At 44.6% G+C, this 7,838-nt stretch overlaps 1 long non-coding RNA gene across 1 annotated transcript; it reads right to left on the bottom strand.

The window, feature by feature from the left end:
• Positions 1–407: 407 nt before the first annotated feature.
• On the bottom strand, positions 408–6,230 carry LOC105479885 (uncharacterized). The gene is made up of 2 exons (XR_986147.2): positions 6,051–6,230; positions 408–615 (listed from the first exon to the last, which is right to left on the bottom strand). It is a non-coding gene; the product is annotated as an uncharacterized lncRNA (long non-coding RNA).
• Positions 6,231–7,838: the final 1,608 nt, after the last annotated feature.

The raw sequence follows: 7,838 nt of genomic DNA, 5'->3' as shown, positions 1-7,838 counted from the left end.
GAGCCCTTTCTCCTTGGGGCCTGGGGCCCAGTCTGCTACCCAGCCCCTTGGGGGAAGGCTTTGGACTTCTTATGTTCGAGATGCCTGTTAAGTATTCACTGGGAGATGCCAAGTAGGCCGTTAGATCTATGGGTCTGGGAGAGGTAATTTTAAATGGGCACATACGTGGTTTCTAAAGCCCCATGGGACAATTGGAAATTACCCAGGGACAGAATGTTGGGAAAGAAAAGAAGAGGTGGGAGTCGCTTGGCTCAGGAGACTCCTATATAAACTCTGGAGAAATGAAAGGAACCAGCTGAGGAGTGCTTCTGAGGCAGGAGGAGAACCAGGAGAGTGTTGAGGACATCCAGAGAAAGTGCTAAGAATTAGCCTCTCAGGGCTGCCAACAACCAAGTAAGACAACTGAGTGGCTTAAATAACAGAAATTTATTTCTCATAGTTCTGGGGCTAGGAGTTCAAGGTCAAGGTATCAGCAGGGTTGGCTCCTTCTGAAGACTGGCAGGGCCTCTCCGCCAGCTTCTGGGGGTTTGCAGGAAGTCTTCAGCGTCCTTGGCTTCAGCTGCATCACCTTGCTCTCTGCCTTCATCCCCACATGGTGTTCTTGAGTGTATGGCCCTGCAACCAGATACCTCATTTTTATAAGGACACCCACTATATTGAATGAAAGACCCACCCTACTCCAGCTTTACCCCATCCTTACTAATTATACCTGCAGAAGAGCAGAATCAGTGGAAAGGAAAAGACCAGAAGGCACGGTCCACTATGGCATAGTGGGGCGAGAGTCTAGTTCTCCTGTCTGAGTCTTTCCCTGCAGCCACTGCCTCTCTGAAGCTCTGATAGAAGGTTATAAGTCACTTTAAAACCAAAAACAATTTGCTAAAGAAATGCAGCACAGGGGCTAGGCATGGTGGCTCACATCTGTAATACTAGCACTTTGGGAGGCCAGGGCAGGAGGATCGCTTGAGCCCAGGAGTTTGAGACCAGCCTGGGCAACATGGTGAAACCCTGTCTCTACAAAAAAAACAGAAAAATTAGCCAGGTGTGGTGGTGCATGCCTGTAGTCCCAGCTACTCGGGAGGCTAAAGTGGGAGGATCACTTGAGCTGGGGAGGTTGAGGTTGCAGTGAGCCATGATTGCTGTGCCCCAGCCTGGGTGACAGAGCCAGACCCTGTCTCAAAAAACAAACAAACAAACAAACAAAAAACCAAAACCAAAAAACAAACAAAAATGCAGGGACACAATGTGTAATGGTATATTGGTGGTATTGGTGGTTTTTATCTTAATGGCAAGGTTCTGGGGGTTGGAAATTTGGAAGTAATGTCACTGAGTGCCAACTTGGGGTAGAGTTACTGGGGTTTGGGTCCAGGCTTATTACCTCTCAAAGAACTGTACTGCTAATGTTGCATTTTGTGTGGAAGTAAGGGACAATCGAAGGAGGCATTAGGGTATCTGAAAAACCCTTAAAATTCTGCCATTCTGTCCTCTCTCAGTTAAAGCCAGCCTTCTTTGGGCCTCTGTGCATTGTCCCCAAAACACCAGAGATTGTTTCTGAGACAGTGGGCCCCAGAGCCCCCTCTGCCCCACTTCCTTCTTCGCTATCCTAGCCCCCATGCCCACGCTACCTTACCCAGCTGGTCACTCTGGACAGGCTGCCCATGGGCCAAGGATGACACTCATCCTTGGCTCTCTTAATGGAGGCTCCAGATAAGTGAGCCAGGGCAGCATTCTGAGGCCAACAAAACTTTTACCCTTCCTTTGATATGTCAGGCCCCAGCTGTCCTTTTATAAACCTGTGGGTAATCTACAAGCCATGGAAATGCCTACCTGTGGAAATGGGTGATTATCGGTTTTCAGATGAGTACTTTCTCTCTGTAAGGGTGTTTTTTGTTTTTTTTGTTTTTGTTATTGTTGTTGTTTCTTTGTTTGTTTTGAACATTGAGCTCCACAAGGCTGGAGAGCTTGAAGAGCAGTTGGATCCATTATCCCCTTAGGTTCTAGCTTCTTGGGGGAGGGGGAAATCATTACTCCTTCATCTCCAGCAGCTGGAGAAACTGGAAAGGGATTAGGGCAGGACCAGAAGAGCAGAAGAATATTCCTCAGACCCCAGGCACAGGAGAGTTTAAGAGTCCTTATGAAAGATCTAGTTCCTGTATCTGGGCTGCCCTGAGGGAGGGCAGCTATGGGGAGCTCTGGGGAAGAAATGAAGCCTAGGGAGCTCCTTGAATCCAGAGATGACCAAACTCTCCTTCTGCTTGAGCAGAGAGTTCCCCTGCAATAAGGTAGACATGCATTTCTTTGAGCCAAAGAAGCTGAGTGGAACAAGAGGGTTGCTCAGTGCTATTTTCATGGGAAGTTGAACTCTGAGACCAGATTGGAGGGTGGGTTTCCATCAAATGAGAGGACCCTGCACCCACCACAGATTGGCTGCTCCCAGGCTGGTCGCAGTCATTAACTGCAATCCTAGTGGCTGGCTTAGGGGGGTTGCTAAGGAAGCCTTTAAGTGTGGGGTGAAAAGTCGGCAGAGTCTGGCAATAGGGAGTTTGGTCCCCCACAAGTAGTCAAAAGTTTTTGTAGAAATTCCCTTGCTCTGTCCTTTCAGTAGACAACCGTGTTTGTAGGCCCATCTGCTTTAGACTCTTACAGGAGCTGAAAGGTCAAACGTAGTTTTAAAAGGTTTTAGAAACCGGTGGAATTTCAGGGAGAAGAAGTTCTTCCAAATGTGGTGAGAGGCTGTCTGCTTTGCTGAATGGATGTTTATATCTTGTGGTGTGAATAAGAAATGTGATCACCAATGCCCAAACCACTTCCTTGGCTAGTGGGTACCTACATTTTCTGCCAACTAGGGCACTGGATATAATCCTTTGACCCTATTTGTGTTTGACCTCAGAATCTCCCCTTTTCCCCTTGGGTTCTCCCTGAACTTTCCCACATTTTCCTCCTGGGAAGTTCCAGCCCTGCCCACTGGTTTGCTGGGACCCAAATGGCACATGGGCATGGATTGGCCATGGTCTAGGGGTGAGGATGGGGTCACTTCCCTTGATCCCTGGCTCCATGTCTGGCACACAGTGGGGGTTCAGAGCACTCATTCACGTTGGTGGAAGGAACTGCAGAAGCCAAGGTGGGAGGTACACAGTCTCCCCCTGACCTCAATTTGATCTCCTAAGGGGGCTCTGCAGTAAATTTGGTCATGCTCACTTGTCACAAAGATATCTCTTGGATGTTTTGGCAGGGTAGGAGCTAAAGGAGACAAGGGTGGAGCAATGAGTACAGCCCAGAAGGATTAGAAGGATTCAATGAGGGCATATGAGAACCATATCTGGCACTCCTAAGTGTCACAAGAGGGCTTCTTAAAGAAATGCAATCTGGGGTAAGAACTGGGTTTAAATTTGGGCTCCATTTTTTACCAGCTGTGGACTTGGTAAGTTGCTTAACCTTTCTGCACCTCGGATTTGCCATCTACACAGTCAGACTAATCATCACTGACCTTCCTACCTCAAAAATCAGGTGCAGTGCTCCACAGGAGCTAATGAACATTTGTGAGAGTGCTTTGTGAACCCTTACATGCTGTGCATATGGAGGGATCATATAAATAACCTAGATTATTGTTAATACAAATATCTGGTTGGCCCACTAAGCTGTGGCCCCACTCTTGAGTTTTTTTGGGCATCAATTTCCTGTTCTCTCATCACCGCTTCTCTTCTCATCCCTGACCTTTTTTCGTCTGTATTTCTCCCAACAGCTAAAATTAATTATTTGCGAAGGCTTCCCTAAGCCCCTCCAGAGTGTCAGTGGTGGGGAGAAGTAGGGGGTCAGGACACATTGCTTTCATCATGGAGCGAGGCAGGAGGGAAAAGACGGTGGCTGGATCAAATATCTGCCCCTCACATGCTGCCGGTGGGCAGTGATGCTGGTGTTTTGACACGTGTCAGGTGGTTTTGATTCTAACAATTTCTCGCCAGAGCAGTGGGACTTGTTTGGATAAATCAGAACCAGCCTGAATCTGAACTCTTTCTTTCACCCAACAATGGAGTTTGCTCTTCTTTTGTCTCTTCCTAAGTTTCATGTTGCCTGTTCATGGGGCAGCGCACCTGAGCTCCAGGAAAGCGACCCTCATTCTCTTTCTCTCTGGATGATTAGCGGGTCTTCCCCCTTCTCAGAGGGCATGTAGGGGTAGAACAGTTTTGTGTAGGTGCAGGGTGAAGATGCTCTTTCCACCTGTGGCCTCTGTGTGCCAGCACCATTTCTGCATCAGAGCAGAAGCCATTTGGAAAGTGATGCATTTTCCGTATCTCCTTCCCTCCCTCCTCCTCCTTCCTGGAACAGCTTTGTAAATGGATCCCACAAGCTAACATTACCAGAGACTTTTAAGGAGGGCATTGGAGATATCAGTGGGCTTAAAAACTAGCAACAGAGGAGTTTGGGTCAGATATAGACCTTGTGGGGACCATGGGTTCCCAGCAGAGCAATTGCTTGGGTCATGTTTGCTGATTGTGAGGCTCCAGAGAGGACCTACTTCTGAATTTTGAGACTGCAAAGTTATTTCCAGAAACCACTTTCTCAGGAGATATGGCCACCAGCGTACCCACAGAGCAGTTCTTATCACATTTGCCCATTCAATGAACAATCAGTAATTGAGCTCCTACTTTTTGTCAAGCCCTGGGGTAACAGAGATGAATGGGTCTTGCTTCCAAGATGCAGGAAAGTTCATCCTCTAGCAAAAGAGATTAAGAAGTAAACAGGTCTTTTTGATATAAGGTGATTTGTTGGGATGGAGGCAGGCCCAGGAATGTGGCAGGACAGAGGAAATATGCTTCTCTGGTGTGGGGTAGTCTTGGCTTCCTGGAGGAGGCAGAGAGAGAGACAGAGAGAGCGAGCGTGTGTGAAAGATGAATTGGCATTAACAGGAAAGGCCACAGCAAGGGGTTGCTGAAGGGTACCCAACTTATATGGTTTGAATGTGTGTCCTCACCAAATCTCATGTGGAATTGTAATCCCTAATGTTGGAGATGGGGCCTGGTAGGAGGTGTCTGGGTCACGGGGGCAGATCTCTCATGGCTTGGGGCTAAAGGAGAGAAGGGCTGTCTTCTCAATAAGTGAATTCTTACCATGTAATATGCAAGCACCTGCTTCGCCTTTTGCCATTGAGTAAAAGCTCCTTGAGGCCTCCCCAGAAGCCAAGCAGATGCCAACACCATGCTTCCCGTATGGCCTGCAGAACTGTGAGCCAATGAAACCTCATTTCTTTATAAATTACCCAATCTCAGGTATTTCTTTATAGCAATGCAATAATGGCCTAACAAAACAACTATCCAGATTTGCTGGGGCTTAGAGGCTTCTCAGGATGTGGGACTCTCAGTGCTAAAACTGAGACAATTTTGGGTGAATTAGGATGGTAGGTCACCCTAGGTAGTAGAAGGGTCACAACTTTCAGAGTTGGAAAGACCTGGATTCAAATCTCTGCTCTGCTACTTAAAAGTTGTATGACCCTAGGTAAATTGTTGAACCACTTTGAACCCTAATTTCCTTACTAGAGGATATACAGATCACCTTCTTAGGACTCTGCCTAGGTCAGTGTTATCAGTAAGAGGAAGTTATTATTTTAGATGGAGAAAGCAGTATTTTCAAATGCTAGACAGAATATGGTTGGAGTAGAGCACAAAGAAGTGGGCAGTAAGCAGTTGACTGGAAATAGAAGCAGGGGCCAGATTATGAGGAATTTAGAATATTTTCCCTTAGGACAATGGTTAATCACTGACTTAACTTTACAATATGAGTAAGGCAGTCAGATTCTTGTCTTAGAGAGATTGTCCTGGAAGTAGAGGGGAGCACAGATTTGAATCTGGAGCGGGGAGAGAGGGTAAGAATGATGCAGTAAAGTGATTACAAACAGGGAGTTATATTCTGAGAGAAAACAGGAGGCCACCAGCCAGCTGAGGATCAGATTAGGAGCCCCAGAGGTTAAAGGGGAAAGGAACCTCATCTTCTGAGATCAGAGGCTGCTTGTTGGGTGCAGCCACATGCTAAGCTGGGTTGGAAGGTTACGTGCTTACCAAACAGATCTGACACCTGGGAAACTGTGTGCATGAGGGTGACTTCATGAGCTCCTTGAGATATGTTTTGGGTCCTCTGGTTAATGGGCGTGTCCTTCCTCTCTTCTCTCCGTCTTCTTCTTTGGCTTCATCCTGCATGGGAGGCCTCTTGCCAGTGATTTGCGGCTCATCATCTCCATGGCGATGGAACAATGGTATGGTAAACACATGACCTCACTGTGTAATTATGCAAAAGAGTAAGCAGGGAAAGGAAGCTTGGGGTTTGATGAGTCTAGTTGGGGAGGGAAATCTTCTGAATCAGATGCCTGTGAAGTGGGCCCTGGCCTTGGAAGAAGAAGAGGATGGGCTAGCCCCCCAGTTGAAATAACTTGGATCAGACTGCTCTTTGGAATCAGGAAGGACTTTCTGTAGATAATGATAATCAGAGGAAGTTATAAAAGATAATTGACTGAATTGGCTAACCTCGTACAAATAAGTTGTTTTTTGCATGTAAATCAAATAAATGAAAAGACAACAAATTTGAGAGATTCTTTGCAATAAGTCTAATGTACACAGAATAATCTTTAACATATAAGAAGATTTTTTTTAAAAAGCAAATTGTAGTAATTAAAGAAAAAAAAAAAACCCTAGTAGAAAATGTGACAAAGGACATAATCAGGAAATTTATAATGAAAAAAAATTAATTCATTCATTCATCTTTTCAATAATGTATTGAGCCCTTCCTATGCAGCAAGTGTTACTCTGTGTGCTGGAGATACAGTGATAAACAAAATAGTCAAAAATCCCTGCCCTCATGAAGCTTCCATGCTTTCTGCTATTTTTCTTTATGTTTTTCTAATTAGTTTTTTTTTTTAACATTAATTCTAGGTACACTCTTTATTCATCTGGAATTATGCTCACAGAAAATTGAGTTCAGAATTTATTCGCCCCCTCAAAAGTAAACCGTTTACTTTAGTTAATGCTTTAACCATTAATTCTTCCTCTCCTCCCTGATGAATGATGCTACTTTTATAAAATAATAAATCTCTCTATTTATATGTTTGGAGCTGTGTAGCCTGTCATGTGATTTAATTCGTAACTCTGATTGCAGCTCCCTACTGTTTTTATTATTGTGGCTTTGTATCATGTCAGATGCCGTAAGTTTACATGATTGGGAAGAACCGTGACAAAAGTGACTTGGACACCGTATTGGTGTCTTTCTCCATGAGATGGCACTCACAGTCTTACTTAATTTCCTACCTCTATGAATAATTAGTGATTTCTGAACAGTCCCAGAACAAAGAAAACTTAAGTTTCACAATTTCCAAAGCTGACATCAGGTATTGTCATGCCTCATATTCTGTCGTGTTTCGAAAGCTTGCGTATTTTCCTCTCTCTGGGACATTAGATCTTTACACGTGGATGTGGCTGGGTGGGGTTGTGCTTCTCTGTGTTCTTGAATGCTTCTAGCATGAGGGTGTACAGTACCTGTTAGGGCAGTCCTGCAGGCCTTGCTTTTCCCTTCCTGTCATATACAATTCTTCTTTTCAAAAAATATTTGGGAAAGAATTTGAAAAAAAAATTAATGTTTCCACCAGGAACATGATATTTCTTCAAGTCTGCTTTTACGTCTCACAATAGATTTTAAATAATGTTTTTAATAGAATTTGTGTGTTTATTCATGAAGATTATTTTTAGGTTTATTATTATTAATATTGTTATTTCCACTTTAAATTATCTTCCCCCCCACTATATTTTTAAACTAGCTACTTCTGGTATATAATCATCTATAGATTTGTATATTTTTAA

The sequence above is a fragment of the Macaca nemestrina genome, chromosome 13, assembly GCF_043159975.1.
Source record: "Macaca nemestrina isolate mMacNem1 chromosome 13, mMacNem.hap1, whole genome shotgun sequence".
Taxonomy (NCBI): Eukaryota; Metazoa; Chordata; class Mammalia; order Primates; family Cercopithecidae; genus Macaca; species Macaca nemestrina.
The sequence above is the reverse complement of the archived record's forward strand: the minus strand, read 5'-3'. Positions and strand labels throughout refer to the sequence as shown.